Source organism: Numenius arquata, chromosome 1, assembly GCF_964106895.1.
Source record: "Numenius arquata chromosome 1, bNumArq3.hap1.1, whole genome shotgun sequence".
Classification (NCBI taxonomy): domain Eukaryota; kingdom Metazoa; phylum Chordata; class Aves; order Charadriiformes; family Scolopacidae; genus Numenius; species Numenius arquata.
The window spans coordinates 100,057,075-100,071,661 of record NC_133576.1 but is presented as its reverse complement, the minus strand read 5'-3'; positions in this window follow the sequence as shown (position 1 = coordinate 100,071,661).

Here is a 14,587-nt window from a genome sequence, read left to right as displayed (position 1 = left end):
TAGGGACTGCCTCAAGCCTCGCAGGTCCTCTGAGCCTGTGCCAGGATCTGGGAGACTGAAGAATTACCCGCAGTAGAAGATCAAGGTAGAAAACAATTAAGTAAATTGGACATAGGACAAGATGAGATGCCTCCTACAGTGCCGAGGAAGGAAGATGATGTCATTGCAAGACCAATGTCTATGGTCTTAGACCCATCAGAGTAGGTTTCTGATGACTGGAAAAATTGCCCATTTTCAAAGAGAAGGTGAAGGATCATCAGCAGGAGCTGCAGACCAGTTAGCCTAGTCTCATTACTCAAAAAATCTTCCTGGAAGCCACATCCAGTCACATAAAGGAGGAGGAGGAGACTGGAAACAGCCTACATATATTTACCAATGGCAAAGTGTGCTTTACCAGCCTGATTGGCTTCTGTGATGAGATGGCTTCCTTAGTTAAAAAGGGGTACCTTGATGTCAGCAATGGTTTTTTTTTGGTCCATACGAACAACTTGATGGAATATGGTTTGGATGGGTGGACTACCAGGTGGCTGAAAAATTGCTTGGACTGTCAGGTTTAAAGGGTTGTTATCAAAGGTGCACAGTCCAATGGACAGCTGGTTAATAAAGGGGTGGATAATGTGGCCAATGCTGCCTTTGTATCTGGTGTCTTGACTGATAAACTGGATCATGAGGCAGTGTGCATCCTCTGCAAGTGCACAGATGACACCAAGTTGGGGGCAAGTGCTCTGCTGGAAGGCCAGGCTCCTATTCAGAGGGAGCTTGACAGGCTGGATAAATGGGCAAGAGGCACCTCAAGAAATGCGGCAGTGGCAAACATGGGAGTCCTGCCCCAGGAAGGAATAACCCCATGCAGCAATGCAGGCTGGAGGCCAGCTAGATAGAAAACAGCTTTGCAGCAAAAGACCTATTGGTCCTGGTGGACAACCATTTCAGTATAAGTCAGCAGTGCGTCCTTAAACAAAGGACAGTAAAAATTTAGCCAGAAAGCTCAGGGAAGCAACTCTTCCTTTCTGTCCAGCATACATGAGACTGCATGTGGAATGATGTGTCCAGTTTTGAGCTCTCAAATACAGGAAAAACACTGGAGTAAGTCCAGCAAAGGGTCATCAAGTTGGTTCAGGAGGCTGGAGGGTATAAAGAAGGCCTCTGAGAGCTGTATGTACTTACCCTCAAGATGCAGAAGTTACTGCAGTTTTAGCCACCTAATGAGAGCACCTATGGACCCAGATTCTTTTTGAACGGTGATAGGATGAGAAGCAACAGAGACAAGTTGGAAGAAGAAAAGTTCTAGTTTCATATGAAGGAAAAAATTATCAGAAGGATGGTCAAACCCTGAAACAAGCTGCCCAGCAAGGTTGTGGCAAGCCTTGGAGACAGCCCTGGAGATACTCAAAACCTGATTGGGCAAAGCCCTCAACAACCTGATCTAAATGATCCCCTTTGAGTAGGACATTGTATTACATGACCTCTGAAGGTCCCATCCAACTTAGATTACTCCATGATAATAGAACAGTACTCCATGCATATAGCAAGACTATTAAGAATAATCACATGTCTAGCCTTAATATATTTAGTATTTTTCATTTTTATATAATATTTCAGTGGATAATAAATCATTTTTTCAGTGTAATACACACAAAAGCTAATCATACATCAAAGCTAATCTGTTTAAACATTACACATTGTAATATTAGAACTATTTGTAACTACTTAAAATGTTCTGATGATGCTATTAGAAATAGTATCAGATAAATAATCTGATAGAGACAGAATGAAATGAGTTGTTGTAATAAGATCAAAAAACTACACTACTTTGTATAGGAGCTTCACCTTCACAAAAACAAACAAACAAACAAACAGGATGTTAAAAAAAAAAAACAAGCACCACAACCAATTAAAAAAACCGATCAGCTTCTCCCTCTGCTGTCACTTGTATTTGTTTCATTAAGGTTGCACAGAAAGTATAGCTAATGGCTTCAGATCATTCGTTCAGGGTAGAGAGTGATCAAGTTGGAGGCAATTCTATTTGCAGGAAACAACTGACAACCCCAAATTAATCTACTATATCTTATAAAGCGATCATTGAGTCACAGAAAGTTTATGAAATTTTCAGAAAGAGGAAAAAGCTCAGGAAACTTGAGTCAAGGCCATATTGTAGTCTCTTCTCCCAGAGTGGAAATCCTTGAGCGAAGGTTATTGAGTGAACACAGATTGGGAAATCACAATAAAATCTGATTGCAAGGAATTTTTTTCTAATTGTGGCTATGACATTTAAATTAACACCAACTGTTTGATTACTCAACTCTTTTCCTCCTCCATGATGGATAAATATTTAATGAGAATAATCCCCACTGTGATTGTGAACAGTGTAAAGAAGTTAATTTCACCTCTGTTTTTCCTCAGGTCCCTGAGAAACTGGGTATAATCTGAGGAGTTACAGAATAACTAGCTTTCCTCCAAATCTCTTTATAAGCATTCACTAGAAAGCTAATATTTGTTTAGATATACCTAAAGGAATTTTGCTACCCCAGGAGAAATCCTGCTGAACTTTACACAGGGCAACCATACTTAGAGTCAGGAGCAGTACAGAATAAGTGCAATTTTTGACTTAAGCTAGTCTTCAGTCTAAGTTACAGATGCAATCGCTCAAAGCCGTAGTCTGCCTGACTCAGATGTACTGATAACAGCTTGTTATCAGTAGCACTGGAAGGAACATATGAGGTTCCTTTCAAAACCAGATATGAGGAAATCCACACAGGAGACTACTACATTATTTCTGCTAAGAAAATATGCCTCAAAAATATCCCAAGAAATCCAGCGGCCAACAAAGTTATTATTAACCTACAACTCCTCTTTAGTTCTGTATTTAATTACTGTATATTCTATCATGAGGAGATGCTAGAGGTAGAAGAATGTTATTAAAACTAAATAACCCTTCTAGTGTAGGAACTAGAGTAGATCCCCAACAGAGAGAGAAAAACCACCAAACCCCCACATATTTTAAAATATTAAAATATTACTTAAATATAAAAATTCATGACTGATGCTTTTTTCTCTTATATACTATGTACAGAGAGAGACAGACATATAGGATAACAGAATATCTCGTTTTATTCACTAAGAATGGAAGCATTTTTAGTTTAAGAGAGAGAGAAAAACAGGAATATATTGAGGTACTATCAGACAGCAGCATTCTGCTTCCAATGGCAGATTCCTAGCAAATGTCTTCACCCAGAGACAAAAAGATGCACTCTTTATACAAGATTATGATTTGCACTAGATGCCAAAACATGAGTGAGAGAGAACATCGAGATTTACATTCCCATATGAGCCATTAGACCTGTCATAACAACGCTCAGGCAGACACTAGAATATTTTTCCTTAACACAAGAGAAAAGAGCAGGCAAAGAGGATAATATGTAAGAGCAGTCTAGAGGCACAGTTCTTCATGAGCACAGAGAGACTTGGCCTAACCATTTCAATTGATACATCACATATATTCCAGATTTTCTACTCTTGACTTACTAAAATATAGGTGAACTAGTTGATGAAAGTATTGGGATATTGTATAACAAAACAAGAATGGATCTATCTTCACCCCAGTAGGGCACTTGGTTTTCCATATGCCACTTTGTGTGCTTCTGCTGTGCATCTGTCTCACAGAAAACATTAGATGGTTAGATTCACTATCAATTACAGACTGGAACAAGTTTGATTTCAATTACAGCAGGAGAGGAAAACAGCTGGGATCCCTAAGGGGAGGTGCAGGCACCAAGGGGGTGAATCAGAAATCAGAATGGTACATTGCATGCTACTAATTAGGGAGAAAAATGAAGTCAATATATATATGTAAACATTTATTTTTATATAAACCAGAAGTTGCTCTGTTTCACTGCAACCACATTTGAGACAGAACAGTACCTCATTGACCTGCATCTATTTTGATTCATTTGAAAGAGCTGTTTCATGAGTAATTGTAGTGACAGTTTTAAACTAAAAAACAGCTTACTTTTAAAAACAATGTAAAATCTAATTACAAAGATCGGTGTTTGTCCAACATCCCTGAATTACATCCAAGTTAAGAGATTTCTTTTACCAGCTAATAGGCACAGAGGGTTATGATCAGTACAAAATAAAAATTGTGAAAACTTCTGCCAGGGTTAATAATAAAATCTGTATAGGCAAACTCCAAAAAATAAAATGTACAGAGCACTCCTCTGAATTCTGACTGCAGCAATTATTATAATACAGTCTGAACAGCAGAGAAAAAGCTACAACTTTTTTGATATTCTTTTTTTTTTACAGGAAAAAAATATTCCTGCATGATCTACTCTTTGGAAACCAAGTCATCTAGATGGAACATATCCAATAAGATATTTGAATAGTCTCAGATTCTTTCCTTTAACCTTAGTCCACTTCCTACATCTCTGCATCTCCTTCCTCTCTTGAAGAAAGATCCTGTTACCTTAGGACAAACTCAGTCATAAGCTTCATGCTCTCAATATATCCTTCACAAATCTGCCTCCTGCTTTTGTTTATTCCATGCATTTTTTCTCCCTCTTATGCATGCAAACTGTCAGATTTGTGTGTTCATGTGTTGGGTGGGAGGGGGTGTTTCCACCCCAAAGGAACAGATGTTAATGTTATCGATGCCAATATTCCCAGAAGGGATCATCTTGATCACATGTCACAGAACAGAGTCTACCCAACAGCGTTGCTCAAATAAATGGGACCATGACTACATCTTCCCCTTTGCAAATAATAAAAGTTAACCTGGTATGAGCTGGAAAACAAAGCTGCATTAGCTGAACTCCATCACATCATTGTTGCTGACTTCACACTTCTGTAACACATTTGGGTTGGGAGACAAGAGTGATAGAAACCTCAGTGACAACTGCTAGTTGGCCTTACATATGGATGATATCAAGGAGATTGGCCTGAGGTTTGCCTGATTGTGTGACTAGTGAGGCCACATGGCTCACTAGCTTTGCTTATAGTGGTTTATGCCAACAACGTGATTTATAAATCAACAAACAGTTAAGACAATAACTCCTCCTTGAGTGGACACATCCATGGGTATCCAGCACCACACAGAAGGCTGAGCCCAGACCGTGCACACTGGAGTTCTGCTGAGAAGCAGGACCCAGACATGTTGCACAGTTGGAGTGAGCATCCTGTACCCCTGCATGCTGGTCTGAACTGGAATGGAGGAAATGCAGCTGTGACTGATGTCCGTGTGTGTGTGTGTGTGCATCCACGTGTGTGTGTTGTAGAATAGGTTTCTTAAAAGGAAAATTACTGTCCACACACTACCATCTCTCCCACATGCTAAATACATTTTAGATTATTCATCACCGAGTGCTGTGTTTCCATTCCTGCATCCATCCCACCTCAGCTGAGTTCACCCAGAAAATCGTGCTGTCTGAACTGCCGCTTAATCAAATACACCAGACACTTAGGTAAGAACTTCTGCATCTAAACTTTAGGCCCATCTACCACCAACGTTAAAGGCAATGACTAAAATTTAAATTCAAGAAATAGAAAATCCATTAGGTCTGAAAGTTGTTTTAAGAGGGTTTTTTAGACTTTATTACATACAATGTTAATGGAGATTTGCTTTGCCAAGAATCCTTTAGAAAGAGACTGTGTAATTGCTATTTAGATGAGCAAAGTACTCACAGGTAATTCAACTGTTTTTTAAAAAGCAAGAATACAATACATAATGCATTGCAAAATGAGAAGTCCTCATTCAATCTACAGACCATCAACGTTACTTAGTTATTGCTCAGACTGTGAAGATCTATCAATATTAAAATGACAAAAATAAATTTAAATACTTAAAATGTTTTCCATAAGTAAAGGGTTGGAGGATTTTTTCAAAGCCTAACATTCAGATGGATGAAAAAGAAGCTTTGATTAAAGTAAAGAGAATAAATCTTCACATTTTTTAAAACTTTGACCAAGCATGGGAAATAATTTACTCCTTTGTTTAACTCTCTTGAAGTATTGAACTTAGCTGAAAAGATTTGTCTGACAAAGAGCAACAACTCTTAGGCAAAGGCTGTGACAGTTCCATAAAATCTTCCACAAATTAGCTTAAAAGCTTAGAACTTCCTTCCTGTTTAGTTACTTTAGAACTTACTTTCTTGTAACTAACATCCAACTTCCATGAAAAGGATCTCCCTAATACTTGTAACTCTTGAAAGACCAGTTTTTACAATTTAATGTACAGAATAACATACTTTCCTTCAAAAGGTGGACTTGACCATGGATCATTACATATATATTGTTCTTAGAGCTTTAAATAAAACAGTACATCAGGACTCTTTATTTTGTAATCAATATCAAATGAAATAAAATATTAGAAGTGACAGCTTTTGCTAAAACATTGCACTCTAGTACTCATACAAAAAAAAGACATCCCAAAACTGAGCTAAGACCTTAAGTGCATGTTTAGTCTCATATGGTACTCCACTGCCTGAATCCACCTTGGTGTGGTCTAACCATTCTCCCTTGCCTCGACAGTAAATTATATATAGCTATAGGCACCTAAATTTCTAGTGTCTGGAGCTGAATAGAATAGAATAGAATAGAATAGAATAGAATAGAATAGAATAGAATAATTTCAGTTGGGCCTACAAAGATTGTCTAGTCCAACTGTGAATCCCACTTATTATTGTGTTCACTTTAAATTACTTTGTCCTAACTGTGTATGATGGCTCTTTTTCATTCAAAATTTACTTCAGAAGTCTTGTGTTACTGAATTAATACATAACCACAGCATTCTCTATCATTAGAGAGGAGACAGATAAGATAGGTATCTAGATTTATGTATCTATAGCAATTTTATAGTACACTAATAGAGATTCAAGGAAGTTTATTCAGAATATTTTACACAAAAAAAAAATGAAAGCAACTCCCTTATCTCTGAAATTCCTATATTGAGGCTAAAATAGCCTACTATTAAGGCTAAAAAGTTAAATACTCAGTCGGTACTTAGAAAATACAGCTTTAAATTTAATATCTGATATTGGAAACTCAAGAAATTTTCTTCTGATGTAGCTTAAAGCAAGTGCCAAAGAATGCTTAGTTTGGGGGAAAGAGGCCTGTATTATAAAGGAAATAACTTTTAACTATAATCTTGCAGTTTGAATAGTTGAACAAATGTAATTAAATGTATCATAAGATGTAACTATATTTAGATTGCATTTATTACTTTAACCTTTAAAAAAGTTGGAAGTTCTGGACTTCCACATGGAGATTTCAGAGAGACTCTCTTTAAAAAGCACAGATAGTGGACAGATACTACAGTATATACATACACAAAAAAACCCCAAAAACACCAGCATGGAAAACGACAGACTAGACTGGAGTTCTGCACAGAAAAGAAACTGTGCATCTAAATAGACCGTGGCTCCTCCTTACTGCAGAGCTTTAGAAATCAAAGCATTGAACCCTGGTTCTTCTCCGATTACTGCCTCTGAAAGTGGAGGACAGACAGCAGCTGCCAGACTCATTTTCTGAGAAGTCCACATGGTGCTTAAAAGGAGATTGTTATTTTCCTTGGCCTACTGGGTTGAAGTCCAGAGCAAATGTGAAACAAGACTAACAAGAGGATGCCTGGAGAAAGGTACTATTCAGTTGGTCCAGCTGTGAGCCACGAATTGCTCTGATGGGCAATAGCTAACTGTTCGCTTGTCTGAGTAAAGATAAGAGAAAAGGTCTTATTATAACCTTCAGCTGAGCAATTCTCTCTTCCCCCTGTCAGATGCTACTCCACAGTTCTAGTTCACTACAGGCATTACTTCAACTTCACACCAGTGTGACAACATTGAAAAGAATGAAAACACACTTGCATAAATTTGCAGTAATGCACTTCTAACAAGCCCTGCAGGAATTTTGCCCATTGAATTCAGTGACAGCAGGGCCCAAAATACCTATCATAAAATTAAATGTTTATTTTATTTATTTCAGTGGATCTGATATCTTACCACCCATGGTTTGTCAGGTACCCAAATCTCCCACAAGTACTTCGGCATATCTCCAAAATTCAGTGCCTAAAAAGCAATAATATTTAAATAAAAAAGATGTGTCACTCTTACTGCAGATCTTCACATAACCCACCCCCCCAGCGGCCCAATTTTGGTAATATAGAAAGCAAAATGTAAGCAAATTTTTGTTGAAGACAGATAAGTAACTTTTTATGAGGGTTCACAAACTTCAGAGTCCATAGCCTGGTGTTACCAAACGTATGCGTGGTAACATTTAAAACACTACATCAAACATCAGTTTGGTTTCTGAAGGCTGATTGTATAACATTTTTCTGCAACCAGGCAACAGATTTTCAGATGGGTTTTTATTGTTCTGTTTAGTGAACTACCAACTGAAATTGCTGTCTCATAATAAGAAGAAACTTTTTTTTTTTTTTCATTTAATGCACTATTAAGCTTTTTATTAAGATATTATTAATCAACCCTGAGACTCTAAAAAGCAAAACCAGCAGATCTTTAAAACTGCAATTAAAGCTGTGTTTAATGTGGGAGCATTAATGGATGTTCATGCTCTGTTACTAACTGCTGAATATAAATAGCGCTATGTACTTCAGGTTCCCTCCTGAGGATAATACTCAGACACCCCCAAAATATCATGTCTCCGAGGACTCGAGTCACAAGGACTCTGTGTGTATGTGACTGTAAGAGAAGTGTGGAAGGAAAGTTCAGTAGGTTACCAAGTTTGCAGAACATTCAAAACTGTCTGTTCCTGGAGGAACTGAATTGGTTCTCAAACCTAACAGCAGAATAGTACTGCAGTAATTCTGAACAATCTAAGCCAGAGCATGCATTTGGAAGGACAGACAGAAATTCAGGTATCAACCCAGCACCAGGCCTTTGTACTGTTCCATTTTATTTGAGAAAAGAAAGCTTCCCAGAGAGAGAACACTACACTAAGAGTAATGTTTCCGGAAAGTCGGACCATTTCAAATCCATTCTCTGCAGAGTAATATGCCCAAGTTGCAAAGAAGCGTTTGGTGCACCATATTCAGAAAGGACATTGGTATTCTGTACAGAATGGTTTATCCGCTCCTTTACCATTGTATAGTGAGCAAAATCCTCAGAAAACTTTACATCAAATATTACTTTTACTCACAATGGAAAACATACGTCTCTTCCAAAGTACTCCCAACAGGTACCTCAGATATCTCACACAAGTTCTGTGTTCTTGGAGAATTATATCACAGTTCTGAAAGCTTTTTAAAGAAATCCCCTTGAAAGCAGAAAGTCATCTTAAGTATTTTATCTGCCAAAAATATTCTCCTCTGATGTCTGAAGTCACATTTCCAACTAACATCAGGAAGTCCCTTCTTTGTCATCTAAAATTTCATTTGAAAAAAACAAAACCAAAATGCTTCACACAAGCAGAAATGTTATTTGGTCTTATACTCTGAATGAAAAGGCACTTACACAATCCATGGAGATTAATAAGTATAGTTTAACAGAGAGGTAAAAGCCACTGAGAACACCTCATTTTAAAATCTGCCTGTATCTCCTCTGATATTTTACATATGATTGTTTTCCTCATTTACATGAGTACAAATGAAGAGCAATTCACCCAAAGGCAAAAGAATTAAACAGGTAAAAATGCAAAGAAGGAGTCCCTGTGGACCAAACTCTCTTTTTAGAATGTATATTACACAGTTTTATCCACTTCGATAAAATGACGAGTTCTTGAAGGCAGACTATATGTTACCAAATACCTTCTGACTTGTTAGAAAGTCACCTTTACAGAAATAAGTCACCTTTGCAGAAATAATTATTGTTTCCTGAAAATAATTGGAAAGGAATCACAAGAGTAATTGAAATAACAACAAATAATGAAAGTTTCCCCCTTCCCCTTTGCTAGTTGAAAGCTAAGGGAGACATTCCAAATAAACCAGGAATGGGTAGGAATAAATCTCATTCATATAACTATTGCAGATTGAGAAGACAAATGCATGTCATCATTAAATATGATGCCTTTTTTCGACATAGCTACTTTCTCAAAAAGCAGAGTACTGCTACATCAGAACAGAAATATGTCTTTCTCACTCTCCCTTTCTTTTGGGAATGGTTAAGATCATTACGTATTGCAGAGCCAGCAAAGAGAACCAGCGAAGCAACAGCTTTGCAACAGCTTCTCTGGCTCCCCATCCTTCTACAGCTTCCCTGTGCCCACCAGCACATGGTAGAAAGCTGTAAAAAAAGTGGCTCCTGCTCTCAGTCTTATAACCAGTGGCAATTCCAACTGGAATTAAACTTGAACTATACTCTTCACCCGAATAAATTACAGCAGGAAAGGGAACAAAAAAAACAAAAGTAGCTGTAAAGAACGAGTAACATGAAACGTATTTTTAAGTATTAAAAAGAAATGGTTTGAAGTTCTAACAGGAGATGAGTCCATTGTCCCCGAGGTCAGTGTAGAAAGTACTCCCATCAGTTGATGACCTAAATTCATGATTTCCAAAATGGCTCATGACTGCCATACATTTAAAATTCAGGGCTGGATTCAAGAGGTCATAAGTATATATAGCTTCTTCCCTAAAAGGTGTTCAAAAGTCAACATAATTTAAGGTATCATAGAACATGCAAGATTTGTTTCTGTAGAACTTAGTACAGTTTTATCTTTTTCTTTCCAATTGTTCCTCTATTTCATGAGCTGACATCAGCAAAATCCTTCAACCAAAATGCACACTGGCTTTTTGTTTCATTTATCATCCAACATTTACAAACAAAAATGTTGTGGGAATATCTTGAGCTAAACGGTTTGGATGGAGGAGGGAAATGACAAAGTCAGCATCACAGATGAGATTGCAATCCAACAGCAAGGAAGATAACACAGAAAAAACTTGCCAATTGTTTTTTCCCAATAAAAAGAACAGATAGAACCACAGACCTCTAAGAGTAATGAAAACAACCTACTGTGTCATCATTTTATGCAAGAAAGGGAGAGAGAAGATTAGTCTAAAACTCCTACAATAATATGGATTTTTTCAGCTGACAAAAGCAATACTATATAAAATCTTTTCTGTGCTTTATTTCTAATTACCTTCTATCCTTTAATGAACAAGAAAGCACTTGATCTTGAAAGTCCTTGTGCAGTCAAAACTCCCACTAAAATTAATGGGACGTTTTTTCCAGCCTAAGAGCTCTGAGATCAGTCCTCAAACTTAGCTCTTCCTAAGCTTCTTCCATTAATCAAACTTCTTAGTTTTTTTCCTCTCTGTTTCCACTAGGATCATGTATTAAAAAAATAAAAAAAAAGACACCAGAAATCTTAACTTTGCCTGAGGAAGAAAACCTGCCATACTTTGTTATCCTCAAAACTTTAGTTCAATTTCACAAGTAAAACCCTGATTCTGAAGAACCTTGGTTACCCGGACACCAAATACTTAATTTTGGACTGTTCAAACACTTTGTACAGTGTTTTGTTGTCGCAGAGTGCCTGGGGATGTTAAGCTGTCAGAATCACACAACTGGAATGTGTGTACACAAACTTTCTAATCAGGCAAACCTCTCTGAAACTAATGGACCAAAACATAAGGGACTCTGAACAGCCTCATCTCTCATTCCCAGCAAATAAGGAGTTAAGGGACTGAGGTTCAATGCCCAGTTCTCCCACCTAGCCTCACACAACCTGCACATGTCTGACATTTCAGTGCCTAAAAGGGATAAAATTAAGTCCTTATTTGTATGCCTCATTAAATCACTTTGATTTGAAGAACGTTGGTCACTCATTTCAGGAAAATTGCAATTCTTATACATTTTTTAAAAACCCAACAACACAACAAAGCATAGCCAGAAAATTCTGTATTCAGGAGAATTTACTGTCGTCTTGGCTGTAATACAGTAGCATCATTATCCCACCATAATTCTCAGTTTTCTCCCACTGAAATAGTATAGGAGGCTCTTGCACAGAAATTAAAATAAAATACACCGTAACCCATCAAATCAGGTAGTACTAACAGTGTCCTAAGAAAAACTATGAGACTTGTTTATGGCTGATCATTAATAGGCCTTAGCAAGGATAATTTCCTTTGTTCATTTTTACACTTCAACAGCACAGTAGCTATATATACTAGAGAACTGACAGGACAGCGTGGCATTTAACTGCTCATTTAGAGACCCTGCAAGAGGCTGCACTGCACCAGCATACAGTCTAGAAATGACACAGTTCTGCATGGATTCTTACCTAGGATTATACCTTTCTGTGAAGATGCTGTAATACCTGTGAAGATTCTGTAACATTGCCTTCATTTATGAAGAATTCAAGCACAATGAACTACTGATCTTTTAATTATAGTGAAGAAATAAAAGATCCAGCAGATGACAGAAAGAAGAAATAAGGATGATGGACTGATTTGCACTTTGACACATTAACACACAAACACACACAGAATACCTCCACAATAAACATTCAGTTGGCACCAGATAAGTCCTTGCCAACTCACTGAGTTCTCCTCTTTGCCAGCTGGCATGTTATAAATTGACTTCGGCATTCTCTTGCCTGCAGCTTGCCTTTATTTTTTAATGCTGTAATTTACAGGACTTGAAAACACACAGAAAAATATTAAATAAATAATACCTACTGGTGATGGTTGCTCATCATGGAAAAGAAAAAAAAAAACAACAGAAAGTAAAAGCAGTAACTACATCAGTTACAGCAATTTTGCTTGTTTTCAAAAACAAAACCAACAAGAAACCCACATAGGCACAGTCACTTTCTAAAGGATGAAGCAAAACCTTAAAAGGCAAATTGTAATTTATCCAAAAGAATGAAGTAAGAATATAATGTCAGTATTAGAACTGAAAGGTTCACAAGACATGCAATTATTTTCCTGTGTGAGCAATTAAGTATGTTTTTTAGAAAGATAAATGAACATTTTGTTAGATAAAGAAACCAAGTACATTTTTCATTGCTTGCTTTTATTTTTTTTTAAAAAAAACAACCCTGCTCTAGAATCCACTGGTGTTAGCAGTGAATAGAGAACACAGAAAATTTAGTAGGATAAATATCTTGGAGATCACAGAGAAATTCTACCCCATTAGAAGAAAGCAAAAAGAGACTTAATAATTCATTTTCAATTCTCAAGTCATGTGCATTCCCCCATGCAACCTCTGTACTTGCAACATAATACTCTATGTTATCAAAATTTTACTGTTAGAGTCATGTTTCTTAGTCACTCTTGCCTCACAGACCTATATTCCCTGCTTTTGTCCCAGAATCCTTTGTTAAATAAATCTCTGCTGCTTGACTAGTAACTGTTAAAATGAGGTGTAGAGAGGAACTAACACTGCAAAGGCAGTGCAAACATAACAGCAAGTTCACCTTTCATATTCTAGAGTGAGTTCATTGCTCTCATCTATGTAATGTCTAATTAATGTTGATCTCCTGATGTGAGACCATTTACACCACAGGTGTAAAACTTTATCACGTATAAGGTATTGAATATATAATTTCAACAGAAGACTGATTATTTTGAGTACAGACATCTAGATGCAATCCACACAAAAGGACAACATAATCCAATAATTAAGTAAAAACCTCTTGGTATTTATAGTACGGTGCAATTCTTTATGGCTGAAATAGGTCTGGAGTGACTCTTAATGGTGACAGTTTATAACTTGTTTCAGCCATAAAAGATTATATTATCATCTTGCAAATATCAAATTGTTGTGGGTTTTTGCTTCTTCAGTGTTGCCTAAAACTATGATCTGTGAAGTATTCCATCCTTATCCCAAGGGCAAAGGAAAGACATGGTCATGTAAGACAAAGAATAATGTGTGGTTCTTGAGAAACAGACAAATACTATTTAGGCTTGTGTGGATTATTCCTACATGAAACAAATTGGTGGTTTCAATTTAGCTCAAAGTAGATGTGATTTATCTATGAAAAACCACAAGTAGACTACTTATTGGTAACTGTAAGGTCAAAAAGTTCAAAGATTCAAACCACTACCTGACCAACGGTGACTGACTCTTTGCACTGCTCTACATTACCCTACATTTCTTCTGTGGATACCCAGTGACAAAAGGGGATGACAAAGGTCTATATATCACCTCTCATGATGGTGAAACTACAGAAGGGTCACTTATAGGAAAGCACAGCAAGATCCAGGGGACAGACTGCTTCAGTACCTGCAGCATTAAGTTAGCAAACTATACGCAGTGGGAAAAATGAAAAAGAGCACACTTTTATACTCTCCAGATATTTCTAAATGCTAAGTAACAGTATGATAAAAAAAAAAACCCAAACAAATAAACAAACAAAAAACCCAAAAATAATACAACAACAACAACAACAAAAAAAAGGCCAAAGAAAAGTGAAATTAAATCTCTCTTTAAAAGCTATAAAATCTCTCATTTTCTCGTTCTCTCAGAGGCTGCATATTATGTTGCAAAGGACAATCTTTGATACCTCAGAAGAGTACTCTAGTCTTGTGGGAAGACTCTTAGTCATGCAAAGCTACATTTTACTAAAATCCCAAAGGTAGATGTGATTCAGCTTTGAAATTGGCACTATGATTCAACGTACTAATTTTTGCTCAATTTAA